Source organism: Hemicordylus capensis, chromosome 3 (genome assembly GCF_027244095.1).
Source record: "Hemicordylus capensis ecotype Gifberg chromosome 3, rHemCap1.1.pri, whole genome shotgun sequence".
NCBI classification, from domain to species: domain Eukaryota; kingdom Metazoa; phylum Chordata; class Lepidosauria; order Squamata; family Cordylidae; genus Hemicordylus; species Hemicordylus capensis.
The window spans coordinates 187340068-187366592 of record NC_069659.1 but is presented as its reverse complement, the minus strand read 5'-3'; the positions used below and the strand labels follow the sequence as shown (position 1 = coordinate 187366592).

Here is a 26525-nt window from a genome sequence, read left to right as displayed (position 1 = left end):
CGCAGCATTCTGTGTGTGTGTTTGTGTCTGTGTGTCCATGCGTCCCCCACCCATCAACTTTGCAACACCTGGAACAAAGGGATACAACAACGACGTAGTTCTTTATGATGTAATCAACCCCGATCCCACATGGCATACGCGTAAACTTTTGAGGCGCAAGTGGGCTAACTTGTGAACAGCCTAACCGATTTTAACCAAATCTGTTACAGCTGTAAGGACACATAGGGATGCCCAAATGGTGTGGTGTGTGATAATCTCAAGTACTCCAATTCAAGATGGCAGACACGTGAACATTTGAGGCACAAGTGGGCTAACTTGTGGACTGTCTAACGGATTTGAATCAAATTAGGGACCGTTGCAGTGAGTGACACACAGGGACACCTCAGTGGTGTAGTTTGTGATGATGTCATCCACCCCAATTCAAGATGGCGGAACCATAAACTTTGGAGGAACAAGTCCACTAACGTGGACAGTCTAACCAATTTGAACCAAATTTGCTACAGTTGAATGGACATATAGGGATGCCCCAATGGTTTAGTTTGTGAAGATGTCACCCACCCCGATGGTGGATGCATAAGCTTTTGAGGCACAAGTGCACTAATCTGAGGACTGTCTAACCGATTAGAACCAGATTTGAAACAGCTGTAGTGAGTGACACATAGGGACATCTCAATGGTGGTGTTTGTAATGATGATAAAAACCCCAATCCAAGATGGCAGACACATGAACATTTGAGGTGCAAGAGATCTAACTTGTGGACCTCAATTTGCACCAAATTTAGTCTAGTTGTAAAAATAGTGAAAGGAAAGTAGGCTGATTAGTTCTTACTAGAACAACTTGTTTCATTTTGGCAATGCCTCTTTTTACTGACTTTAGCATGCCCAGTTGAAACGAAGATTATGTCGTGAGCAGTGGAAAATAAATGAAATCATAAAGTTCTTAATTAAAATTACAGAATAAATCCAGAGATGCAGAGTGTAATTGCATGCATTCATCAAAATGTGTCTTCAGAGCAGGCATGGTAACATCCCAGCATTTATTAACAGTGAACAGTGTTATAGATCTTTAATAAATGATCAAGGGTTGGGCTCTGATCCTGCTTAATGCAGCTTCTTGTACTGTGTTGGCAGAACATGCTGGTTAATGGTGTGAGTCTCAACCTCTGCTTGTTACCTTTGTTAGTTTTTCTGCTGCTTATTCTTAAACTGCAGGCTATCTGCTGGAAAATGGCTGTAGGTGTGCATCTTTAATGTGTGAAGAATCTGACACGGATCTGAGGCACATCTCTGGCAAAGCTTCCAGAAACTTGTTTCCTGTAGACGTTACAGGCAGAAAGCAACAGTTCTATAATATTCATGCTAAAAAAATTTCTTTATATAAAAATTGCTATCCTGAGTTGAAAGCTTTTGACTTTCATGGCGACTCCCAAAAATTAAAGTGCCCAAAATAAATAAAACCAAGCAAGAACAATGTGAAAACCACTCAAAAATAGCACTCGGTGCAATTTACTTTGGGCATTTTAATTGTTGAAATTCTTCTTATAATAAAGATGCACTTTAATATGTGAAGAATATGACATGGGTCTGAGCTACACCAGCATGTAGGGCAAAACAGGGACCTGAGGAGTACCATAGCATAAGTGCCATGGTGCAGAGCAGTAATCCACCAGCACTACCTTCTGAAACCAATCTGCCAGGTAGCAGGAACTGAAGCATAGGGCTATCAGTTCGTAACCTAAGCAGCTCAGCTGGTCCAGAAGGATCTCACAGCTGATGATAATGAAAGCTGCTGAAAGGTCCAGGAGAATTAGCAGGAACTCATTTCTCCAGCAGGGTGACCAAGATGGTTTCAGAACAGATCCTGCGCCTCAACCCTGATTGAAATGGACCCAGATAATCCTGCTTGACTGGAGTAGGAGAGAAAAAGGGAACAGCATAGAGATTTGCAAGTTAGTGAGGGTTGCACGAGGCTGCCTGCACTGATCTCTTAGTATTGTACTCTTTGGCAGAAGCCATTCCCAGAATGAGGACAGCATATTTGGAGAACTGCAGTGTAAGTGTGTTGTTACTGTTGGGTTATCCCATCTCAAAGGCAGGACAGTTAATCCATAGCAGCTCTACATGTTCAATATTCACTGTACTGCTTAGTTAGTATTTGACACAGAATTTAGATTCTTGAGAATTTAAGTGTTCACTTAAAAGGAAAGCTCATTTATAGCCTGGTGGCTTTTGGGTTGCATTTAAAGATGTGAGAACAGCAGCTTTTGGTGTTTGGGGCATAAAGAGAGCCCTCATTGCTTTAATAATAGCCTACCAAGCTTCTCCCTGTTATGCCTTGCTGCTCAGGGCATGGAGGAGCCTGTACCAGAGCTGAGAGTTTTATATGAGTTTGGGTGACAGAACTTGCTTTGCCTGGCTTTCTAATTCTCCATTTAGCTTCTACCTATATTCACCTTTTTAGATCACTCAAACTGTTCTCCAGGGAACTCGTTCCTCTTGCCCTGTCAGCATTAAGCTAGCTAGCTAGCTAGCTAGCTAATAAATAAATAAATAAAATGATGTTTACATGTATATCCCACTTTTCCTCCAAGGAGCCCAGAGTACATGGTTATGTTTATCCTCACAAGAACCCTGTGAGGTAGGTTAGGTTGAGAGATAAGTGACTGGCCCAGGGCCATCCAGTGAGCTTCATGACCAAGTGAAGGTTTGCTACTGGATCTCTCCAGTACTAGTTCAACAGTCTAATCCCTTATTCTGTAAAAACAACAACACCTTAATGCTTGGGTCTAGAGGACAGTGTTTAATGAAACCAGATGTCCAAGGATAGGGTGACTGGAAAATTGAAATAATCTACCATTAATATTTTCAGAGAGAGAGATATATATATATATTGGCTGAGGCTGAGGCTAGATGCTGTGGAATGGAGTATTGGGAACAGGGTGCAGTGGCAGAGGTAATCTGGCTCTCTCTCTCTCTCTCTCTGTGTGTATATATATATATATATATATACACACACACACACACAAAGGGCAGGGCTATACATGTGAGTGAGTGAACTGGATTAATATGTTTCATACCCAGGGCCCAAATTTCTTAATGTACTCCATGGAGAAACACTAGAAAGGCTGACTTTAGGATTTGGCTTTCCTCAGCAGGATGCCCCTTGGTAGACTTCTGAAGACACTGCGGCTCCTGTCTGCAGAGAGAGAGGGCAGGTGGTGACTGCAACATACCATTGACTACTTCCTTACCTCAGCAGTGAGCAGTGATGACAGCCACTTGCTCCACAAGGAGCAGCCAGCCACTGCCTGTTCACTCGCCAGCCCTCTTCCTCTGTGTGGTAGATGGAGAAGAGGAGAAGTCACAACTGCAGGTGATGGATGATGCCAAGAATTTGGGCCCCCCAGTTCTCCTGGAGGGGCAGTCCTCAGTGGTGCCCAGAGAGGCAGCAGTGACTCTGCTAGCCTCCACGGATCTCCATGGGTCAATGAGCATGCTAGCCTCCATGGATCTTCAAAAGCAGGAGGTTGCTAGCAGTCTACCATACCTGCTATAGAAGAAATTACTGTTGACTAGCAGCAGTGGTCAGTGATAATGGGCCTTAGTAGCTGCTTGAGGATACCAACCCCGATACCATTCTTGGGCATTAGACCTTTGTGTGGGGGCTTCCAACTAAAGGATGACTTCAGTGGTTCTACGAAAGCGTAGGGGTGGTTCTTCTCCGGTTAGGATTTTGGTGTAGCAGGTCAAGAAAGGCCCACGAACACCACCTACTGCTTGTTGGTTAACCATCTCTGATTACAGTAGTTTATAGTGGCCAATAGCACGTAAGAAATTCCACAGTGCTCTGATCATTGGATCATCCCCGCCCTGCCCCCCCCCCCGGATTGGAACCTTTGACACCCAACTCAGCAGTGTTCCTCGCTCCAAACTGAAAGCCAAACAGTCCCAAAGGACATGATCAGCCGTTTCTTTCAGACCACAGACTACACACAAATCCAAGTCAAGCCCACCTACTGCAAACAGGTTACTTCTCAGGGCACAGTGTCCTGTCAAAATGCAAAACAAGGCCACTTATTTTGTCCAGCCACTCTGCTCATAGAGCTAGAAGTGCCCCCATCTGGGACACTACAACTTTTATCATCCCTAGCTGTAATCTACTGTGGTGAGGGATTCTAGTCTGAAGAACCTCAAATTGGCCACTCCTGTCCTAGGATAACACCACTGTTGGAGTTTCAGTTTAATTAAAGGAACAAATGAGGGGTCAAATTTTTCTGTCTCTTGCAGCCTTTACAATGCAATGCTGTTCATGTGCAGTATTGGTGTTTGGGTGAATGATGATGTAAAGGGAATTGCAAGAGCACTCACTCCTTTAATGCCTTGATTAATTGATTGAAGCAATTGGATTTTCTCTTCTGCTGCAGAAGGTGGATCCAATACAAAAAGGATAAAGATTGACAGTTGCTTTCTGTGTTAGTTTCCTGTTCTGAAATCCACTTCTGTGTAGGGAAAAGCATTTGGAATCTCAAGTAAGTAATAAAGTACAGGTTTTTGCTTCATGAGTACAAAATCAGTCAGCCCTACATCTTCCTGCATGGAGATTAACACATGATTAGTACAATAGTTCTAAAACACTGATAAAATGGGAATTATAATATTTACCTCTTTTCAGTTTAAATACTGAAAATAGAGATACCTGCCCTGGAATTTGTGTTTTGGAGAATATGCTTTAGTTTTACATGTTGTAAGAGTAAAAAAGAACTTGCTGAAGAAAAAACTGAAATTGGACTTTGTTTCTGTAAAGGTCTATACCAGCTTTCGAACCAACTAATTTATACAGTTCATAGAGCTTTCTCTCACAGTTGTTCTTGTTTTGAGGTCAGAAAACAAAGTAAAGTCGTTCACACAACCTAATGGTGTGGGGCTGGGGAGGCTGGGGGGGGAGAGGTAGGATTGCATCTCTCCCCACCTGCCGAAATCCTCAACTTCTCTGTTGCTGCACCGTTCGCATACCCACACAAGCCGCACTGCCAGGAGTGGCGCGGCCAGGGAAATGAAGCTCAGCTTCCAGAAATCCCACAATGCAACACAAGAGGAGTGTGGTGCATTGGGGGATTTCCCTGCTTCTGGGTGCTCTAGCTACCCAGCTCTGTTGCTGCTTGGGCCGCAGGCAACCCAAGCAGCCGCACAACTGGGGACTGAGGTAGACGGGTGTGCTTGTGCCCTTCTACTTCGGTAAAAGCCCAGGTAAAAATTCAGGCTGCCCAGCGGGGTAGCACTGGGGTCTGGAATGATCCCCGTGCTCCACATGAGCAGCCCTACCCAGGTAGGGCTGTGCAAGCCCAGGTAGGGGTGCTTCTGTGAAGAGTCCCAGTGAGTTGTTAAGTAAGCAGATCTAGAATTATCAGTCTTGGGTGAGTGTCAAGGGTCAGCCATAACAGATGATGTTGTTGCCCAAGCAAAAACCTAGCCTGATTGGGAAGCTTTTATTGTCCTTCCATGTCAAGGGAAGCCAATAACTAATCTGGGTGGGCAAGGCTGCTCTGAAGTCCTGGAATGTTTGTGTATATGCAGGTGTGGTTGGTATAATATCAACAGTAAATATTCCTCTTTCTTAAATTTAAAAGGGTTAGACCTGTTGGGATTTTGCCATGGACATTGTCTGTTCTTTGTGTGGGGCATGTTTGTGTCTTGAATGTGTCTGTGTACTGGCTGTTTGTTTGTCTGTCTCCTCCTCACTTGCTGTCTTGAATTTCAAACGGAGAGGTTCTCTGTCTCACTGCACAAGAGACTCTTGGTTATTGTTTTCTTAGCCTATGTTTAGTGGGTAATAAATATCAAACTCTTGTTTCTCAGTTAAAGTAAGCTTCCTGTGTAATCACTTATACAAGATAAGTAATTACTCTGCAACAAGATCTTTAGAAGCACAGTTAATGCGGATGCCTTTTTAAAAGGTGACACTAGGGCGATGGGAGATCCTATTCCATGGGTTAATGTCATGACTCTTCAGTAACATTTAAGACTCAGAACCAGTTAATTAAATACTAAAGGTGACATAACTGGAAGGGTTCAGCAAAATATATTAGCCAAACTTGCTATACAGAAAGACAGTGCTGAGCGCTTTGCAGATGACACTTTACAACCACAATGAACACACACCACCTGCAGTTATTCATGTATGGCCCATGCGACTATAACATGAGCCTCCTGGATGAGCACAGTTTCTCCTAGGGAGGGGTCACATTCATCTGTTTATGCCTATGAGGCCATAACTCTTGCTGGCACGTGCTGCACAGAGCGAAGTTGTGACACCAATTGAGCAATGGCTCTTTGCCAGGATATAAATACAATCAGTTTAGGGTTATAATTTGCATTTCTGATTCCTCCAAGAGAATGGCACTCGGTAAACCCTCGTTCTTCGAAACAATGAGCCAATGATTGTAGGATCCTTGCCTGGATTCTCTGTTTGTATGAAGCTTGAATCCTAAGAGGTTGGGGTTTAGAGCCTCTTCAGTGAAAGAAGGCCAGCTGCCAACAAACCAATACAGTTAAATGCCGGGAATTTCCTACAGCTAATGCCTAGTTGTGTCACTCTGTTCTATAACTATTCAGCTATACTGTGCTGTCATTGAGTTGAGTTACAGTGTAACTACTGCTATTTTCAAGTGGAGAGAGACCTCTTTGTTGTAATGAAATAAAGCACATTATTTTGCATTAACTGCAATTAACATTCCTAACCCCTCTGGTGGTTATACCTTGCAGAGGTTCCACAGAGTCAATTCCATGAAAACAGAGATTGGAATTCCACTAGCAGTTATGGAATAAGTGTCTGTCTGTCTATCTAAAACAGCTAATGCACAAATAACAGCAAGAGGCTCAAGCTTTAAACATATTAACTCTGACTTGGTGTTCTGAAAGATGCTTGACCAGATTAGCTGGTTCATTGGCGCTTTAGCACACTTTCCCACGAAAAAGTGAAAAAACTCGAGGTAAAAGGCTGGTTGTGGATTCTATAGTTATTAAGCCTACAGCTTCAGTTTAAAAAAAGTGAAAGCAGAAGATTATTATTATTATTATTTTATTTTTTACACTTATATCCCGTTCTTCCTCCAAGGAACCCATGATTATGGTTCTCATAGGAAAATACCTTCCCTTTTTGCCTGTCCAGATCACTTTGAATCTTGATTCTGTCTTCCTTTTCAGCTTTGTGTTGTCAGCAAATTTGATAATCATCCCTTCTACTCTCTCCTCCCAAGTTATTTATGACAATATTGAACAGTGTGGGGCCCAGGATAGAGCCCTGTGGAACTCTACTCATTGCTTTATTTCAGGTTGATGTTGAGCAATTAATGAGCACCTATTAGATGTGGCTGTTCCAGCTGTGAATCCACCGAGCCCACATCTTGTCAACAACGGAAGAGAACACTGAAGGGTGAAGCCTGCTGGCCAAAGCAGTGACCAGTAATCACTGAGCCTGAACTCAAGCCCCCCCTGGACTGGCCTCTTTCACACACAGTATCTAGTGCTCCCCCAAGCCCGCACACTAGCACTAGCAAAGGGCCAGGGGGACTTAGTGGAATGGAGGAAGGGGACTAAACTCCAGGCTAGAAGGCTTGTGTTTTAGGTCACTCTGCTGACCACGCAGGGATGCGGGGCCTGGGAGGAATAGTCTGAGCCTGGAGGTAGTTAAGACCTCATTCCAGCTCTGGCCTTTGTCAGAGCAAGTTGCTTCGCTGGAACTCTCCAGTCTTGTGGGTTCTTGACTGCAGGATGGGGCAGTATCAGCAGAAAATGGCATTTGCCTGTCATGATGGGAGCTCCAACTCAGGGGCATTTTGCTGGAACCAGTATGCTGGGTGGATGGAGAAGGATGACACCTCTTCTAAGGAATGTGGGTAGTGTATTAGCACGTCCTCCCCACAGAACATTCAGTTAGGAAACTAAGGTTGAGGCAGATGCAACCAATAAGTTCCAGTCCTTGGGCTAGATTGGGTTGGAACCTGCCAAAGACAAGGACATTGTATATGTGGGTCCAGTGGGGTCTGTGGTAGGCCCTACACAGCTTCTACGTAAAGACTGCTTTCTGTATGTCAGTAATCCGGCACATCACTATAATTTCCATGGCCAGACTACTTAAAGAGGTATTAGAGGCTGGAGGGACAGCCCCTTCTGTCCTGTAAAAGAGGCTGCTGACCAGTCCCATGGCCATGACTCGCTCCATCCTTTCTTTTTGTCTCTAAGCTGACAACTTGGAATGGTGCTAATTGGGGATTGGGCCTCAGTTGCTGATTCCTTTCATAGACTAATTATAGCATAGGCACATAGGAAGCTGCCTTAGACTAAGTCAGATCTATTTTATTTTTATTTTATTTTAATTTTAATTTTATTTTATTTTAAACACATTTGGATACTGCCCAAAACGCAAGTCTCTGGGCGATTTACAACAAAACAATAAAAACAACAAATAAAAAGGTTAAAACATTACAACAATTTAAAATTTAAAACATTAAAACTATTAAAAACACAATTAAAACAGTATCTAATTAAAAGCCAAGACAAATGCGTCTTGACTGCCTTTTAAAAAGTTGTAAGAGATGGGGAGGCTCTTATTTCAGCAGGAAGTGTGTTCCAAAGCCTCGGGGCAGCAAGCAACTGAGAAGGCCCGTCCCTGAGTAGCCACCAGACGAGCCGGTGGCAACTGCAGAGGAACCTCTCCTGATGATCTCAATGGACGGTGCGGTTCATAGTGAAGAAGATGTTCTCTTAAATTCCCAGGGCCCAAGCTGTTTAGGGCTTTATAGGTTATAACCAAGACCTTGTATTTTGCCCAGAAACATATCGGCAACCAGTGTAGATCTTTTAAGATAAGAGTGATATGGTCTCTCCGAGATGACCAGACACCATGTCTCACCATTGTCCATCCAAAAGCTTACAATGACCTTGGTTTGTGTTCAGTGCAAAACAAGTTTGGTTACCACCATTGAGGACATAGGAGAGACACAGTTTCTTTCCCTGCCATTTGTCTGCTCCAAATAGTATTCTCTTCCATGATGCTGCCGTAAGGGAAGATATTCCAAGCAGCTTTGATAAGAGGTGATAAGGATAAATGGCAGAAAAGGACAGGGTTGAGCACCCTCTTCCCTTGTCATTCTTCCTGCTCTTCATCACAGCCTCTGAGGCTGCTTTTCATTTTAAAAAACCCTAATCTGACTCATGGGGAAAAAATCACACAGTGAAGCATCCTATATAGTTTGGTCCTGAGTTGAAAACTTAATGAGGTTCCTCCACCCTCCTTTGAAAGCCATCAGAGATCTATTTAAAAGTTATTTCACAGTGATTGTTTAACTAATTGGTTTAACAGACCGCATCTGATACTGATGAATGGGCCATTGACAGGTGATAGGATGATCACTGCTGTACATCATAAATTGGTTTTATAACTCTTGATGACAGGCCTCCTAATTTGGGATGCATCAGTATTTCTCCCCCATCCTTCTACCATCTCATAACTATTTGATGTGTTTTGATGGGGTGTAGCAGTGATTAATGAAGTGGACATATGGATATGATTGGTTTGGATGAACCTTTTAACAATTATTGTTTTTTTAATGATGTGAAAAACTTACGATTTCTCATCATACAATTTTGCCTTTTAACTCTCTTTGGTACTTAGGGTTTTTTGTTGTTGTTGTTTTTAAAGAATGTAGTTTTATTTTTGCTTTAGTTGTGTTGGTTCCCAGCATTATTGAGCCTGCTGCATCTGAAGACTCAAGCAGAATGAGATTGCACTGGAAAGATATGCTGGCTGTATGCACAACTATATCTTATGCAACATCTTCTTTGGACAATTCTCTGCTGTCTCAGGGAGTTTCTACCCCCAATTGAACCTGCAGAAGCCCTTACAGTAGATGAGATTCAGAGACCCTGCTTACTGGCCCGCCACTGACTGAGAGTCACTTGGTGGGTATGAGAGATGGGGCCTTTTTGGTAGTGGCTCCCTAGTTCACAGATTCTTTCCCCAGGGAAGTATGACAGGCTTCCTCTTTCATGGTTTTTGAACCATGAAGATTTATTTTTGTTTTATAAGACTTTTAATGAGTTATTCTATTAGCAAAACTATGGTTATTTTAATTGCTGCTTTTAGATTTGTTTTGTTGTATTTTATCTTATGTTTTTCAGCCATCTTCTAGTTGCTTTGATAAGGAAGGGTGGGGTTTGTTGGGTGGCTACATAATGCAAGAGAGGCGGCTGTCCTGCCCTATAAAATTCCTTGCCACAGAAGGTTCAACTGACCCCCTCTTTGGATATGTTCTGGTGGCTGTCAAAGACCTGTCTATTTTGGTGGCTTCCCCTGAGTTTGTGTGGTGGCTACTTTCATTTTCTCCCCTTTTTATTGTCCAGCACAATTCTTCTATTGTGTGTTATTGTTACATAATGATGTTTTTGTAAACTGCATTGAGTTTCTTTGAAAGAAAGGTGGGGTATAATTTTTTAAATAAATATATCTCCTGATGGTTGTGAATTATTACTTTGGCAGCATTTGGTAATTATCTTTTCCACAAGCCTGAGGACTAGAAATGCTCTTTCCCTTGCTATACTGGCTTGAAATTCTTTTGAATTAGCTCAGAGCATGCGAACTTTTGCTCTTTTGGGGGAGCAAAGAGTTTATTTTTATATGTGACACAAAACAATAACAAATGCTTATCTTTTAAATGTTTTCTCTGCTTTAAAAATTGGTAATATGAAACATTTTGTGCCAGGGTAAAACTAAATTAGTAGTCGGTGTAATTAACGCAAAGTAAATCATCTCCAAGGTTTTCATTCCCCATGAAACTAATTTCATATCTTCATGTGTTTTAAAATAGCTTGCCTGTTCAAGATGTTTGCACTGTGTTTCATGAAGTGCACTTCAATTCCGTTGGAAAAAAGATGCCTAGATTAGAGTTTGAAAAACACTAAAATAAATGGGTTTAAATCTGAGGTACAACAGTGGCACCATAAACTGGTAAATCAGTAGGGACTAGCACCTGGTCTACTATGCAATTTTCTAATTAGTAGGGTAATATATTGATTGTACTGTGTGTGTGTGTTTGTGGCCACACATCCCCTGTTCTGGTTCCCTGCTTTCCCCCTGGCTGCCTGTAAGAGGGAGCAAAAGAAGACCTGTAAGAAAAGAAAAGGCTGAGAGTTGTATGTGGCTTCCTTTCTGGGCAGACACAGAGAGACATTCGATGATGATGTACATTTATATACTGCCCCATACAAAAAAATAATAATAAAAAAATAAAAATCCCTGGGCGGGACTTCTAGTGACTTCTAACTTGCTGTACAGTTTGAAAGGTTAGCCATGCACACACAGCTTCCTGATTTTCTTTATTTGCCTTAAGCAGGTCAAAATTAGTGTACAACACAGCACTGTCTGATGTAGCAATGACCAACATTCTTCTGCCTTCATCCTCTGCTGTGAAGTTATCTGGCTGGCCACTATTATTCATTATTTTATTATTAATTATTTAATATTTATAAGTAATATTAGTCATAGCTTTAAAAAAAAATCCCAAAGCAGTCTTCATAGCAAAAAGAAAAGATGGACAGGCAAACAGGAAATGGTTCCTTGTCCCTAAAAGCATGATTGATTGATTGATTGATTGATTGTTAGATTTATATACCACCTTTCATTAAAAACAATCTCAAGGCGGTTTACAAAAGTTAAAACACATAATAAAAATGAATTAAAAGTATTTAGCTAAAAATATAAAAACAATCTGATATTAAAACATATAATACACAAATACAGAAAACGATACATGGATGAAAACACACAGAAGCAGCAATAAAACATAGTCCAAAAAGGGAAACACACAAACTATTACTACTGGAGGGATGCTTTGCTGGGTTGGATAGGGGCAGTTGCTCTCCTCCTGCTAAATCTAAGAGAACTGCAACTTTAAAAGATGCCTCTTTATCCAATTAAAAGGGTTTGAAACATGAGGGATCAGAAGACAGCTGGATTTCTTGTTCTGATCTAGCACCATCTTCTTATATGGCTACGATGTCCTGCCACTTGTGTTCTTGCTTAGAGGCAACTGCTGCTTACCACAGGCGAGTGGAAAATTGCCAGCCTTAGTACAGATAGCTATCCTGCTTTTCATATGTTTATAGTTCTCAGTTTCAAGCCTTCTATTAATAACCTTTAACTTGAAACTTTTTTTGGGGTAGTAATTTTAAATGTAGTTTTAGCCTGGTTTAATTTGTTTAACTTTATTAGTCGTTTATTTTACACTGTATCTATTTTATTAATGTTGTGAGCCGCCCCGAGCAGTTGTGTACTGGAGGTGTGGGAAATAAATCTTTTAAATAAATAAAATAAATATTTATAATTGGCATGGGGGTGGGAATAGGAGGGTACAATATGTGAAATACTATCATGCAAGCATTTTTAAAAAAAGAAGATAGGTGCATATCTATTTTTCTATATTAGGGCATTCTATAGCTTGCTACATTCAGAAGAACTGTGGTTTTAAACATGCTTTTTCATTGAAAATGTTGAATAGACCTGAAAGCTGATATGAATGGGTGGGAAGTAAAGTTGTATTTGGAGAAAATCGAGTTTTCTTCCAAATGAGTTGGGTAAACAACACCACTTCCACTTTCCCCCCTCCCTGAAAAAGCCATGATCTTATCTCTGGAATTGAAAATAATCTTCTAAGGGCATTTTTTAACTAGAGTTCCACAATCTATGTTAAAATCAGCTGTTATCTTTCACTGAATTTCACCTTAAATGTTACTGCTTGCATTTGGATGGCAGACTCTTGTACTGCAAGCTAGGCTCAGTCATTCAAACGGGATTTTCTGGCCTTCATTGTCATGACTTTTAGCAGTGCAGGTGTAGATAAAGGTGCTTGTTGGCATTGCTAGTCTGTTCTGAATTTTATGTGAGCATGCCTGAGTTACTGGTTTTTCCCCCATCAGAAATTTACTGGACTCTCTGGTGATACAATGTTCTTTCTTTAGGTGGTAGACTTGAGTTAGGAAGGCAATTATGAATTTTAGAATACTCAAAGGTAAGTTTTTCAATGGGTTTGTTTGACTCGGATCATCAACCTACAGGTACAATTATGAAGAAAACAGGAAGTTGTACAGTGCGTTTTTGAAGTTTGTGTGTGTTTTTGAAGTTTGATTTTTTTTGCTCTTGAAAACTGAAGGTTTTCTGCAGCGGGTTAGGATTCCTTGGCCCTACCTTTTGTGTGTGCCTGTTTACAGCTGCTGCTTTTCACCCTTTGCTACTGTTGAGTGGCCATCTTTTGGCCTCATTTTTCCTTGAATCATTCTAGGCAGTTGGAAATCATGTATTCACAATAGTGTATAGCCAATATTGTAATAATAGCTTATAGCTCAACAACAACAATAACCCCTATATGTTGAAGTTACTAAGTGCAAATGTAAGCAATTCAAGTGAGGTCAGTAGCACAGGTTATTGATGTTTCTTCCTCCAACTTTAAAACCACGCTCAGTAAAGCATAGTCAAGTGTAGTCAATATAGCAATTGAAAGATATTTGAAGGATATAGCAATGACAGTACTTGGGTACAATGCGGTCAGTGACCGACTGATATCAATTAGATTTCATGGACAACCCTTTAACATGACAGTTCTTCAAGTCTATGCCCCAACAACTGATGCAGAAGAAGAGGAAGTTGACGAGTTTTATGCTCAAGTCCAGTCTGAAACTGACAAAACATGCAAGCAAGCAAAATGTGCTGGTGGTGGTTGGAGACTGGAATGCCAAAGTTGGAAATGGTAAAGAGGAAAACACAGTCAGACTGTATGCCCTAGGAAACAGAAATGTGGCCTGGGAATGACATTAGTTTCTGCCAAGCCAATGATCTCTTCATTGCTAACACATTCTTCATACAACCAAAGCGACACCTGTACACATGGACTTCACCAGATGTTGTACACAGAAATCAAATTGATTAGATTATTGGTGCAACAAGGTGGAAGAGCTCAGTTATAACGGCAAAAACTGTTATACAGCAAAAACATGGCCAGGGGACAATTGTGGAAAAGATCACTAACTGCTCATGTGCAAGTTCAAAGTCAAACTAAAGTGGAAAAACAAAGCTATCCAGCTTCCACGATATGATCTTGAGAATGTACGCACCATTTTCAAAGAGAACATCAGGAACAGCTTTGAAGTTCTGAACCTCATTGATAGGGAACCAGAGGAACTGTGAAATGAAATCAAAGAAGTTGTTAAGGACGAATGTGAAAAGAGACTGCCTGCCAAAGACCAAGAAACAGAAGGAATGTAAAATGGATGTCAGAACAGATGGTGGAAATTGCCAAGAAGAGGAGAGAAGACCTCACAAAGGAACTTAGGGAATTTCAGAAAGCTGTTAGAAGAGACAAGGAGCAGTATTACAATGACAGCTGTAAAGACCTTGACGATGGAAATAGACATGGAAAAACAAGGAAAGTTTTCCAAAAGATCTCCGAACTCCGAAGAAATTTTCAACCTCAAAATTGTTATGTTAAGAGATGCCGAAGGACAGATAGTAACTGATTCAGAGAAAATCAAACAGAGATGGAAGGAGTACAGAAAATCTGTACAGCAGGGACATCAACATCCAAGATACTCTAGAAGATATTCCCTACTTGCAAGAACCTCTAGTATGGAAATATGATGTTAGATCAGCACTATGGCCATTACCAAGTCAGAAGGCTAAAGGAATTGATGGAATAGCTACAGAAATATGGCAGGAAACAGAAGAAGAAGTCAAGGTTCTAAACAAACTATGTGAGCAAATTTGGAGAACACAGTGGCCAACAGCTTGGAAGAGGTCAGTGTACATACCAATACCAAAAAAGGGAGACTTAACAGATTGTGCAAACATCCTTAATTTCACATGCTAACAAAATAATGCTCAGGATCATCCAATGCAGATTAGAGCCCTACATGGAAATGGAAATGCAGGATGTTCAAGCTGGCTTCAGAAAAGGCCGAGGAACAAGAGACTTCATTGCTGATGCATGCTGGATAATTGAGAAAGCCAAAGAATACCAGAAAGAAGTCAATATGTGCTTTATTGACTACAGAAAAGCCTTTGATTGCATCAGTAATGTCAGCTTGTGGAATATCCTTAGAAAAATGGGTGTTCCAGAACATCTCATTGTTCTCATGAGAAACCTATACACAGGACATGAAGCCACAGCCTGGACGGAACATGGTGAAACAGACTGGTTCCAGATCGGCAAAGGAGTAAGACAAGGCTGTATTCTTTCTCCTTATTTATTCAACTTATACGCTGAACATATATTGAGAGAAGCTGGATTGGAAGAAGATGAGTGTGGTTTTAAAGTTGGAGGAAGAAACATCAATAACTTGTGCTACGCTGATGATACCACTCTGATAGCTGAGAATGCGGATGATCTGCAAGCCCTAGTAATGAAAGTCAAGGAGCACAGTGAAAAATGGGACTATGACAAAATGTAAAGAAGACTAAACTAATGGCAACAGGTAGAGCAACCAGCCTCAGAACTGACAATGAAGACATTGAAGTGGTGGATAGCATCTTCCTTTTAGGATCGACTGTCAACAGTAAAGGATCCAGCAGTCAAGAAATATGCCACAGACTAGCACATGGTAGGGTTGCAATGAAGGCCTTGGAAAGGATATTTAGATGCCGTAATATGTCTGTACCGACAAAGATTAGAATCGTTCGGACAATGGTTTTTCCCGTGACACTATATAGATTCAAAAGCTGGACTTCAAGATAGAAAAAGCATTAACACTTTTGAACTTTGGTGCTGGAGAAAACCTCTGAGGATGCCATGGACAGCCAGGAAAACAAACAAATGGATCATAGAACAAATCAATCCAGAATTGTCACTTGAGGCACAAATGACCAGGCTCACACTATCATACTTTGGACACATTATGCAAAAGATTTATATGATCTGAAGAAAACCCAGCTCCCTTGAGAAGTCCATAATGCTGGGAAAAGTTGAAGGAAAGAGAAGAGGAGGATGACCAGCAGCAAGGTGGATGGACTTGATTACAGCAGCAATGAATGCACCACTGAGAGACCTTAAAGGCCAAGTTGAAGACAGATCATCCTGGAGATAATCTATCTATGTGATCGCTAAGAGTCGACACCGACTTGATGGCTCTTAATCAATCAAGTAGAAAATGAATTTGACAATACTTGTCACAGAGTAATATGCCATATTAAGTATCATTTATTATGTAGAAGTCTCTTTTTCTTGGAAGCTTGAATGGTTATTTCTGAGTCTGCAAACAGGAGTAGAAATAGCTAATCCACAGATGCTATTCATGCCTACACAGAGCCAGGCAGGGCAGTCCTCTCTTTGCTTGCTTGAGATTCTGTACCTCCACCTGTGTAGTGCAGGAAATGCAAGGACTCTGAGCTGGCTATATGCAACCCTCTTCTTCCTAATTCATAGTTCATTGGAGCCCTGTTCACACATGTTCAATGTTCACAGGTCTGTACACATATACAGTTATTCACACATTAAGTTCAATGCACATACAGCACTACACTTCCTATCTGTAGTCTGGATTTTAGGGGGCCTGTACCCAGGTTCTCTTTTAAAATGAATGCATGGACAGTAATTTATACAAAAACCTATATGGGCGTATCATGTGATTTCTGAACAAGGCTGCAGCTCATTGTGTTCCAAGGCTGTTTGGGTCTCCGCTTGCTGAGTGGGACTGGAGGGCCCTTGCAGGGAGGGATCATGAGTCACTGAAGAGTGAGACTGCATTGTAGGATTCTTAGTGTTCTGAGGTGGCAGCTATGCTTCTACCTTGGTCACTGGTCACCCATCTGCTTTGAATGTATATGAACAGTATCTGGAGGGGAATCACTGGATTCTCCTCTCTCCCCTGCCTTCGCCCAAGAAACTTCTGTGCTCTATTTAATCCCATGTGTTGTTCTGTAGGGTTGGCTTCTAAATGGTGTTTGAGTACTTGCTAGTAATGTTGGATTGAATTCCATTGTATTCAGTTTGTATTGCACACTATGCTGAGCTTTGTTCTCTGGTACCTGTGCCTGTGTATCACTGAGCACGTTACATCTCCATTCATGCTCTGGAAATTTTTCTCAATAGCCAGCGATGTAGCAATGGTTCTTAAGATAGGACTCTAATTGCACCCTCTTGGAATGGCAGCTGCTTTTCTAGAGGTAGAGTGCAGGCCCCATTGCCTTGGGCTGTAATAAAAATGAATGATTGCCAGTACATGCTCTTTTTACATTCCTGAAACTATATAACAGAAGCCTTCTGCTTCACATTAAGGGCAAACTGTATTGGATAGAGGACATTCTCTTGCACTTTCTGATCTTATAATAGCTGTCACAGTAGCCATTTAGTAGAAGGTTTGGAAACCTTTAGGATGCCTTCTTGATATCCTGTTGGGGTCAAAGTCCAGCAGGGGGAGTATGGTTTCAAGACAGGCAAAGAGAGAGGCAGAGGATCAGGACCTTGGATAGCATCCCGTGCAGGGTTCAGGACTTGGACAGATCACTGCAGGAATGTGTGCATGATAGCCACCAGAAGGATAGTAGGATGTTGTTTCAGCAAAGGCCTGCAGCTGACTGGGGCCCAAAGTAGGTCTGCCTGCTGGTTGTTGGCTTCAGATCCCCCTCCACCTTCTTGTAGGAGCCATCAAACCTAACAGGCTAGTGTTAGATTTCTCAGGTGTTGACTCTGATAGTTTCAGAGGGTTTCTTTTGTGATGGGCTGATCTTCTACCAGGGAGTCCTCAAAGTCCAAGGACAAGGTGGTTTCCTCCAGCCATGGCAGTGGGACTGGGTCTGATTCCTTAGGGATCCACCAGTATGGAGGATTCCCTGCCAGATTTATCTTCTGATCTGTCTGCCTCATCCTCTGGTTGGGATCAGTGTTCCCTCTAAGGCGTGTGCACATGCTCGCGCACACACTTTTTAAAATGGCCGCTCAGTTCATTTTAGATCCTGCTCAGATTGAATCAGGAAGGTCCCACTCTGATATGTATGTGCACACACACTGCCTTTATACTGCCGCCCAGAACAAAACTCATTCCACACACAGATGAAAAAAATTAGAGAGGACACTGGTTGGGATCTGTGGAACCTGGATCATTATACTCGGGGTTGGAACGAAAAATAAAACAAACAATTTCTGTTTAGGGCCTAATTTAATAAACAAACTCTCTTTGTTGCTGTGTTTGGAGTGCTACTTGAATCTTATATATCTTATGAGCAAGACTGAGCTGTAAGGTGAAGATATACCTACAACCTAAACTTCTGCACTGAATGGAGATCAGAGGCTCACTCAGTGTGTAGCCAACAAGGTCTCATGAGGTGCCTCTTTCCAATAACTTCTCTTTATTTGAATCTCAGTCAGATCTGCCTGATTCTAATTTAGATTCCAGAGTTGGTGGCATTTCTCTCTCTCCCCCCTCCCCTTTTCTTTCTTTATGTTCGTAGACTGGATATTCTAAGCATAGTTGTGTAGAAATAAGGCCAGGCAATGTCAGTCCATGAGATTTTCACACAAGATAATTAGGTGCTTTGGGTATTTGTGTTTTTTTTGTGACTAAGGAAGGGTTGGAAAATTCTGCATTTAAGCACAGTCATTTGGGAATGTTCTTTGCTTTTTCTCTACTTGACCTTTTTAAAGACTACCCACTATCAAGTTCAAAGTTGTATTTTTGAAGGACCAACATGTTAATCTTGAAGATGGTTCAAGTGGCCAGTAAATGTTAAGGATGCCTTTATATTCTTTATTTTTTGCACATTCTATTTCCGTAAATAAGACAGGTGGGAGAATTATCCGAGAGGATGCTACTTTAGCTCTTTCTCTGTTTAAGGTCACTGATAATTGTGTGGAACCTTGTGTTTATGGAGAAGACAGGTTGCTTATATTTAGAGCAGACTTGTGCAACTTGTGGCTAGCTACAGTTCAGCAGCAGGAATTCCCAGATGTGGTTGACTACAACTCCCAGAATCCCCAAGCAAAAGCCATTGCAGCTGGGGATTCTCTGAGTTGTAGTTGACAACACCTGGGAATCCCTGTTAGAGGGAACACTGCTCAGCAGCCTTGTTTCATGGTCTGCAAAATGCTCAGTCACTTTCCTGTTTTTCTATAGACCTAGCTAGTCCATAAAAACAAGATCTTTATCAAGTCTCTGGTGGACTGCCAGGATGCCATCCACAGCCGGAAGGTGGGCTTTGTCCTGGTGGGTTGCAAGTTGTGTCCGCCTCATTTAGAGGTTGTAGACATCACAAGGCTCAGCTGCCTATTGCCCTGTCTCTATACAGTTTCTTTTATTTAGGGTTCCAAACAAACCTCATTTCTAAGGTTAAGGGTGGACTGCTAAGATTTGTAGTAGTAGTAGTAGTAAATAAACAAACCATCTGTTGCTTCAGAGTATCCAAAGCAATTCGCATTCTACATTATCACGGTGTAATGCTTACAGCAATACTATAAGGCAAGTCAGTATTATTACCCCCAAATGTCTGAGGCAGGGACTGAAATGAAGAGTGAACTGTTTGCTTACAGTCACTTGGTGTGTTCACAGCAGAGGTAAGATTTGAACCTCTGGGACTTTGTAATTCTTAGCTCATTCTCTTAGTCATTGCAGCAGCTGTCTTTTTCTTCTCCACTGTGCCTTTTTATTCTTGATGCCATTCGTCCTTACACCAACCCTGTAAGTAAGGTCATCACAGTTGTTCATGTGGCACAGATAGTTAAACTGAGACTGAGAAAGACTTTTCAAGGTCTGTAGTGAATTCTGGCAAACCTGGGATTTGGGTGTCTATTGCTAAACTGTACATTTTCTCTTTCTCCACAAACGGGATAGTTCAGCACTGTAGACAATGACTTCATGATTGTGTATAAGTTCATGGTTGATGCTGCGTTCATTTTATTAGGCCTGAATCCTATCCTAGGTAGTAATTCGTCCCTCAATATATGAAAAACATGTACTAATTCCATTTAATAATGGAAAAGAGCTGAAGGCTTCAGAGTTATTGACGTTAACTCACTTTGTGTCACAGACATAATTAAATGTAACTCTTTGCTATCTGTTCTCTGTGCAGTACTGAGAGAATAGGAAATGCCTTTTCAGCCACCACTGAATTTAGGGACAAATGAAGTCATGTCTTCAGATTTAGATATTTTATTTAGATAAAAGAAGCAGATTTAGGCTCTGCCCCATCACACACATCCTCTCCAACCCTTTTTAAAAACAAATTCAGCAATAAATTCAGTGACTATGCTGTTCCAAGGGGCACATCTTGCTAATTTACTTCTTGTATGCCCACCTAATGGTGCAGTGGGCAGAGGCGTATCTAGGGAAAATAGCGCCTAGGGCAAACACTGAAATTGCGCCCCCTGTCCAAGCATCTGACACCCATCTTTCAGATAACTTTACTATAATATCAGCTGAAAAATACAAGTAAAGCTCGTTAATCTTTTAATATTTCAAAAACTATTTAGCAGTGGACTTAGCCAGACCAAAAAATGCTGGAAAACTACAAATTTCAGTATGTGGGGGCTCATGAAATACCCAAATACTATGTGGAGGTGTACTTGGAAAACTAAACAGCAGTGCCTGTCTAATTCTCTACTATGCATTGTAGCATCACTATTACATAAGTTTTAAAAATCAATGGAGAATTTGACTTTTCCCAGATACTCTGTAAATAATTAAAGGATATGCAGAGTAAACTGTGTCACTGCTTGGAATATATTCTAGTCTTTCATAAAGACAGTTAAAATGAGAGAAAGAGAGCAAGAAACTCCCCGTGGGCCTTAATATTAAGGGATTCACACTGATTCAAAGACAAACTCACCATTAATAGCCATATTAGCAAGACATCACATTTAACTCACTTATCACAAGAAGCAAAGTAAGAGCAAATGAATACAATCCTAGCTCTTAAGCATCAGCTCAGTATTCACAAGCCCTGATTCTCTGTACATAGTGCCAATCTAAATATGTGTACAGTGTCTTATATTATATTTTTATTATTATTATTTTTACCCGTAGCCCCTTTGGGGGGCTTCCTAAAGGCTGGGGTTTTTTTTGCAAAGATTCCCCCTCACCCCACTGGCCTCTAGGGCCTCGCAGGGACCATTTGAGCATGTGCAGTGGCCGTTTAAAAAAAAATAATTTTTTTTTAAAAAAGGCCACTGAAAACAAAATGGCCACCGTGCATGCTCAAATGGCCTCTGCAAAGCCTGGCATGACCTAGAGCCTCACAGAGGCCACTTGAGCATGCACGGTGGCCATTTTGTTTTTGGCAGCCATTTTTTTAAAAAAAATTAATTTTACAAAATGGCGCCCCCCTTCAAGGGGGAGCATGCGGAGGCACGTGGCAGGTGGAGGTGATGGCAACAGGAGCAGTTGAGTGGGGGAAAGGGGAGGTGAAAGAGGCAGCCTATTCGTCCCATAATTGGATCGGCCCTTCTGGCATTTGCCAGAGTTGCCAGATTGCCAGTCTGCCCCTGAAAGAAAGTGTGTGCTTGCCATGTTTAAAACAAAAAGGTAGTCTGTCATCCATGTGACCATAATGTGAAAACATGTAACTCTCTTTTCTGTGAAAACCTGCAAAGGGTTGCAACTCTGCCAAGTATTTCTACTGCTCTTTGGTTTTGAATGCATATTGAGAATTTCATTTCATCTTTCCATTCAAATCAGCACCTGAACTGACATGCCAACCTGAATCTATTTGATCATTGCAATATAATTTCTCCTCTTCCGGGAGCATACTGGCATTATGTATAAAGAGAGTCTCCCCCAGGAAGGGTTGTGATGTCTTTCTTAATCAATATAGGAATTCCTTTGCCAGTGGACTGGAATGCCTGTCTCAGGGGATTCACTGATATCTTCATAGACACAGGTTGCTGTCAGTCTCTGCTAAGTTGGAGGGATGAACCTTTTTGCTCTCTCAAGGTGGTCTAGCTAACTCTAGATCAGGGCTGCACAACTCTAGCCCTCCAGCTGCTGCTGAATAGTTAGCATCCCTAACTATTAGCCACTGTGGCTAGGGATGATGGGAGCTGTATTTCAGCATCTGCAGGAGGGCCAAAGTTGTGCAGCCCTGTTCTAGATTCTCCAAGATAGGCTATTTAAGTATCTTGCAGAGGTTGCTCACAGTGCTAGACCACATGCTTTGGCAGCCGAGGGTCCAAGAACCAATTCCTAAGCAAGTCAATTAACAGAACACCAAAAACAAGACTGGGACTTTGGAGAGCTGCTGCCAGTCAGAGAAGAGGCTTAGAGGCACTAGTGTTCTGACTTGGTATTGGGGAGCTTCATCTTGGGTTTACCAGCTTTACAGAAGTAGAGCAGCAGGCAGATTGCGATTCTGTGTTTCTTTTGAGATGCCTGAAATCCTTGAATTCTAATTGCCCTTTTAAAAAGTCATCCTATGGATGAAATGAGCTCTTACAAGAGATGTTGGTTAGCAGCTGAGTTCTTGCAAAGCTCTTGAGAAGAGGACATGGTCTGATGTAACTAGGGCATGACAAACCTCATCTGGCTTACTTTAATCACCAGTAAAACAAGCAAAAACAAATAATACATTCCAGCATTTTATATATAACTGACCTGAGCAAAAGGAATATTAAATATGGGCAAGGTGGAAATTGGTGACCTGGTTTGCAGAATTCCTTTATGTGCAGCAGTTGCAAGGAAGGACCGAGGAGCCTTTGGAGTGGCGGCTTTCTTTCGTTATTACACTAAGATTCTACTACCAGCATATTTAATCAGTTGAAATACTTGAGTGACTGTAATTCAAAGGGGCCTCTGTCACTCCTTGTTGTCCACAGATTACCAAAGTAATTTAAGGCACTCTTAAAGACAAATATTGTAGCAGGACTTGCTGCCCATGGGGCTTGCAATTAACTCTGTGCTCTGCCCAGGAGCTGCTTTTAATATTTGTTTTGTGTTTTTCTCTCAGATACTGGCTATACAAATTTTGACGTCTCACTTATTTTACATATCCTAGCCAAATTGTGCATTTTTGCTCTTGCATTCCCCTCTATGGATATTTTGGAGGCTGGGAAGTGATGATGTGGCTGCTAGTGAGCCCCTTACCCCCCAACTCCAGCCCAATAAGACAGGAGTAGTGGTCCATCTAAATGTTTCAATCTCTCTGCAGAATGAGTTTTGTTCTGGGCAGTAGTATCCGGGCAGTGTGTGTGCATGTGGATTCAGAATGGGTCGTTCCTGATTCAACCTGAGTGGGATCTAAAATTAACTCAAGCAGACATCAAAAAACTTGTGAGTGCATGCACTTGCGCATACCTCAGAGGGAAGAGTGGACCTGAGGCAGCCGATGCTAGGAGCAGAGGTCACTGGGCACCAGGAAGCAATTGAGAAGCAGCAGAATGGGCTGGGAAGCAGAGAATGTGAGAAATTAGACAATCTCTGATTTGCAGAGCATCAGTTGCGAGTGGCAGAGAAGGGGAGGCTGAAGAGACAGGTTGAAACAAACCCTGCTCGTAAGAACAAAACTCTCTCCACTGCTGAGTGGCTCCTATGTGAGGGTTGTTTGACTGATGAGCAGCCTGTATTTGGAACTCATCTGTAAGCATGCCATATAAAAGCACATTTTGCATCACACTTGCATGGTTGACTGCAAGCACTTATACATAAGGTTTGTTGTGAATGAAGATGGGGGAAAACCCATTTGAATCTCCCCCCCCACATTCTTTTTGCTATTTCTAGTGTCATTCATTGGTGTATGAACATAATGAGCCCCAAATGAAAATATCTGGCTTTTATTATGCTAATAATAAATACACCAACCTGGATCTATTTGATTATTCTAATTTGATTTCCCCTCTTCCAGGGAGCATGCCAGTCTTATGTAAATGTATTGAGACAGTCTCCCCCTGGAAGATTTGTGGCATTTTTCTTTTCACTGGGAGAATTGAAGCTTGAACTTGCTGGTTTCTTTTTTTTCCTCCTTAAACCTGACCAGGTTAGTTATTTTGGTCATGTAAACACACCCTCTGAAGATTTCTGTTTATGAATAAAAATGTTTCTTCAGTAGGAAGTTCTTCTTTTGCTTTTTCCATCTCTGTTGGGAGCCCTTGAGGACCTACTGTTAGTCATTGGTGGTTTTCTCTCTTCACAGTATCCCTGAGTGACGACCTCATATCCTATGACTTTGAGTATCATCCAGAGACATCTCTCTACCCCAGAACTTAAGAGACCACAGTGGCTTTCCAGCTAATGTCCTTCATACTCAACTACTGCAGCCTTCTTCTCTCTGGTCCTTTATTATTGCTCCACAGCTTTCTCACCTCTAGCCAGGAATCTACTGCCAAAGTCCTTCACCTCCCTTGTCACTCTGACCACATGATGCCCCTCCTTAAATCCCTACATTGAGCTGGTTTAGACAATACTTCACCTGTATTGATAATGACATGCACATGTCATGAACATACACATGTCTTTCCCTCTTTCAGGTTGCTGAGACAACTTTCCCTAATCACACAGGTGGTATTTTGAATCCCATCTCTCCATGCACAAGGTGCCAGTTTAAACTAACATGTGTAAAGGAATATTTCAGATGAACCACCCCCCACCCCCACAATTACAGAAGGTGCCCTGATGCATGGAAAGGTAGGAATGAGTGTGTGGGCTTATGGTGCATGCATCTTCTTATCACATGTGGAACAGATGACCGATGAAGTATCATCTGACGTCCTATCTGCTCACTGATTGAGCATGAATACCACACTGTTACCTTCAGAACCCTTCATGCCTCATCCATTTGCACTCATATCCCAATATATCACTATGACCTCCCTCCCTCCAGCACCCTCACCCTCAGATGTTCAAACATTTCCTGCTCCCTTACATGACTCCACCCTTTTGTATTTGCTACTCTTTATGCCTAGAACTGCCTCCCAAAACACCTTTCCTTCAAACCTCCTATTTCTCACGAACCCTTGGCACACTTCCATAGTTTTCATCATCTACTGACACTAAACCTAAGTAGGTTTAATTGAACTAAATGCATATTATCCCCCTATTCACATATAACCTCCCCTGATCTGTTGCCTCCCTTGTGTCAGATTTTAGATGGCAAGTTCCTAGGGGCAAGGTTCTGTCTTCTTATTATTCTGTAAAATATAATAATAATAAAAATGAGAGACACTATGTTAATTTTGTCCATTGTTACTAATCTGTAAGCCACCCACACTAAAAACAGATGATGCTATGCAATGCCTGCAAATCTAAACAAAATGAATATTTTCACTTTGTGAAAACAAAAGACTATGGGGACAAACTGATGAAAACCATTTGCGGTATATCTGGAATAACCTTGCCTCCTTAAGACACTAATTTTCTTGTGTACTTATGTAGATGACTATGTGGGCAAAGATCATTAAGAAGTAATTATTCTTAATATTTATTTGCAAGAATGAAGCTAATTGTGCCTGAGTGTGTAATCCACTTAACGTTTCAATGCAGTGGTCTTTCCTTTCTCAGCAGAATCGTCTTCAACGAGTATATTGTGGTTCTTAGACAGTGGTCATTTTAGTATTGGGCTGTGAAGAGATTACTCTTTCTAATAATTCCTCTTTATTCCATATGATCCTTAAGATATCACATGGCACCTTATTTGAACATACTGATTAAAATAAAGATCTATAGCATTCTATTTATTTCTGATTTCATCTTCTTATAACATTTGATCATTGCTGAAAATATTCTATTAAAACCAAATACTTTGCAAATAGCAGTATTACCAAGGAGATTCCTTACATCAAAACTCTCATTATAATCATAGTGTTAAAGGAAAAATCTCAGAATCTGGCATGTATTTTACAGTATCCTGTTAAGAACTTTATTATTTTTTTAACAAAAGTTCAGTTGAATATGCCAGCTCCTTAAAAACATAAATAAAAATAAAGCAGAGGTTCTAGGAGGATATTGAGGCATTGTTTTTCTGCTAATAAACCCGATACTTCGAAACCAGCCTATAATTGTCACTGATTGAGTGCCAGCTACAGTTCTGGTGCTCTGTATTAATTCTTACCCTTTAAACACTAAAATTTTAAAATCCTGTTCTTTTTGATATTGAGTGTTCTTCATATTAAATTCAGCAGAAGATGGAGAAAAAAATAACAGAAGGCTGGGCACTATGTTCACCTTGACTGCTGCAGTCCTAGCAGACCAAGTACACTTTAACTTTTCCAATCTTGCTAAATCCTGGTCTGCTTTTGTCTACGGCTGGAACAGTTGAAAATGCTTAGTAAGATCTCCTAAGAGAGTTATCCCAAAAGATGTGATTGACTTTTCCCAGGGTATTACAAAATGTAGAAATCAAAATTGCTCATGTCATCCTGCAGATTCAAAGTCTAGTTTTTAAAAATTGGTTCTATATTACTCAATATTCTGTTACTGTTTTCAACACTTCCTTCTAGGTCAGCTCAGATTTGAAGTGATATCATCAGTGTTCAATTTTTGTTTCCATTTTCTGTCTCCTGTTGTAAA

The 26525-nt window shown here is 41.2% G+C and overlaps 1 protein-coding gene across 9 annotated transcripts in view; it reads left to right on the top strand.

Moving 5' to 3' along the window:
• ENOX1 (ecto-NOX disulfide-thiol exchanger 1) overlaps positions 1 to 26525 on the top strand; it is a 577422-nt gene that overhangs the window by 18776 nt on the left and 532121 nt on the right. The window contains exon 1 of one of the 9 annotated variants that reach the window (XM_053307422.1): positions 1914 to 2052. The exons of the other annotated variants lie outside the window; for them this stretch is intronic. The gene's annotated coding sequence lies outside the window, so the exon portion shown is untranslated. Of the gene's footprint in view, positions 1 to 1913; positions 2053 to 26525 lie in introns of those variants that run through there. 9 annotated transcript variants of the gene reach the window in all.